This window comes from Chenopodium quinoa, unplaced genomic scaffold, assembly GCF_001683475.1.
Source record: "Chenopodium quinoa cultivar QQ74 unplaced genomic scaffold, ASM168347v1, whole genome shotgun sequence".
NCBI classification, from domain to species: domain Eukaryota; kingdom Viridiplantae; phylum Streptophyta; class Magnoliopsida; order Caryophyllales; family Amaranthaceae; genus Chenopodium; species Chenopodium quinoa.
In genome coordinates, this window is record NW_018743937.1 from 1,206,939 (window position 1) to 1,209,116 (window position 2,178).

The 2,178-nt window shown below is 30.6% G+C and overlaps 1 long non-coding RNA gene across 2 annotated transcripts; it reads right to left on the reverse strand.

Moving 5' to 3' along the window:
• Positions 1-707: 707 nt before the first annotated feature.
• Positions 708-1,958, reverse strand: LOC110688694. 2 transcript variants are annotated; one of them, XR_002504628.1, is made up of 2 exons: positions 1,157-1,958; positions 708-883 (listed from the first exon to the last, which is right to left on the reverse strand). It is a non-coding gene; the product is annotated as an uncharacterized LOC110688694 (long non-coding RNA). The 2 variants fall into 2 exon arrangements; XR_002504629.1 differs by having other exon boundaries at positions 1,654-1,947.
• Between the last annotated feature and the right edge of the window lie 220 nt (positions 1,959-2,178).

Sequence of the window (2,178 nt, forward strand, 5' to 3'; positions counted from 1 at the left end):
AAAAATCTCGCATCCCAGAGTTAATAAAAATTCAACAGGAGATCGACGAAACATCGGGCGTCACAGAAAAAATTCTGGCGCCAGACGACGACACCCGTCGCCTGACGCCAGACTGCCGCAGCCGGCGCCAGTCGAAAAATCGTGGCGCCAATTTACAGTTAAATTTCTAGGAATATTTCGGTTGTTTTCGAAAAAATTTCGACTTCCGTACTCGAAAAAATTTCTGGAAAATTAATTCTTCGGTTTTCATTGCTTTAATAAAATAAATTTAAAGTAAATAATTTAATTAAAAATCTGGAATTTCATTAATAAAATAAACTACATTATTGATGGAATTTAAATTAATATAAAAACTAAGTCTAATAATTGGAAATTAAGCAATGCTCTTAATCTTCACTACTACAAAAATGAGAATATAGAACGCCTAAAACATGCAATATAGAACACCTCAGAGGCGTTCTTCTGAGGGGGTGCTTTATAAGTTCTACAGAACGCCTCTTTGAGGCGTTCTATATCTATCACAATACGGATCATATAGGCGCTTCATATTCTAGGTAAAAAATAAATAAAAAATAAAGAAAAGAGAGCTGTCATCTTAGGATAGGCGCTCTCTTTTCCTTTAATTTTTTTTTTAAAAAATAATTAAATTATTATTTTTTTTTAATAGAAATTATTATTATTATTACATAATAATAATAATAATAATAATAATAACAATAACAATTAGAATAACATTAAATTAATTTTAAAAATTACAAATATTTCAATTACAACAAAGTTCCTTGCAAGAAATTTACATTACAAGTTCTACAATACTTCGTACAAAATAATTAAGCCGATGGTGTCAATCCTGCCGCTGTCAAGCAAATTTCAACTCATAAATCTGTAAAAACATGTAACAACAAATGATAAGACTAGTTGCAATGTAATTTAAACTAAATTTTATACAACTTCAATCAATCCACCCCAACAAAAATAGATCTTAATACAATTTATGTTACAACAATAAAATCTCATCCCATAAGATATTAAAATAACCCCAGTTCATATAACACTCACAAAACCAGAATTACAGTTACAAACTAAACATAAAAAATTTAAAAATTAATAAAACAAACTAAACATAAAAAATGAAGAAATTGAAATAACTTGTCACCATTGCAGTTACAGCAACACTTCCAACCTTCCACCATCGGCGCACAAAACCAGAGCAACCGCACCAAACACCCACAAACACACCATCAACGAACAAAATCAGAACAAATCACACTAAACAAAAACTTTAGATCTATAATAATTATTAAATGAAAATCAGAAAATTTAGATCTAATATAATTGAAAATTAAAAACAAATCTAAAGATGAAAATAAAAAATTGCTCAAATTAGAGAGCTAAAATATCTTAGGATTAAAACGAAAATTTATAATGAAAATCAAAATTAGAAGTAGAATATAATCGAAAACTTTAGATAGAAAAAAAAAACATATAAAATCGTCTCTAAATCCCCAAAAATTCAACACAAACTATCCCAAAAACTTAATAAATATCTAAAATATAACAAAAGTAAAATCAGATTTAAGTAATAACCAAACCAACAAATTAGTTATAATCAGAAAATTGAGTTATAAACAAAAATTAGAAAGATTGAAAAACCTTGACCAATTAAATTCGAATCGACTTCTCATGGCACAGTGGTGGACGCTCGACGCTCGTTGCTCGGTGGTGGCTAGACTACGGTGTCGTCAGTGGGCGTGAGAAGCTAGACTACGGTGTTGTCGGTGATGGTGGAAGAGGAGAGAGAAAGAGAGGAAGGGGGGAGAGGAGAGAGAAAGGGGATATGAAGGAGTGAGAAAGAGAAGAAGACAGAAGGGGGCGGCTCATTTTGATACAAGTATTTAGGGTTAGTCGTGGTTAGATACATATTTTAATTTTATTTTTTTAAAAAAAAAAAAATTGTGATATTTATAGAACTGTGAACTGAAAGAGGCGTCTATATTGTGTACGGTAAATATGAATTTATCATATAGAGCTGTTAACATAGATAGGCGCTCTATAGCTTTTAACATACAAAACGCCTATGTTACATAGGCGGTCTGTATAATTCTATAGATCGCCTATGCAACTTGACTGTTGTGTATTATGTGTTACTTATTCTCTATTTTGTGGTAGTTCTTCTTT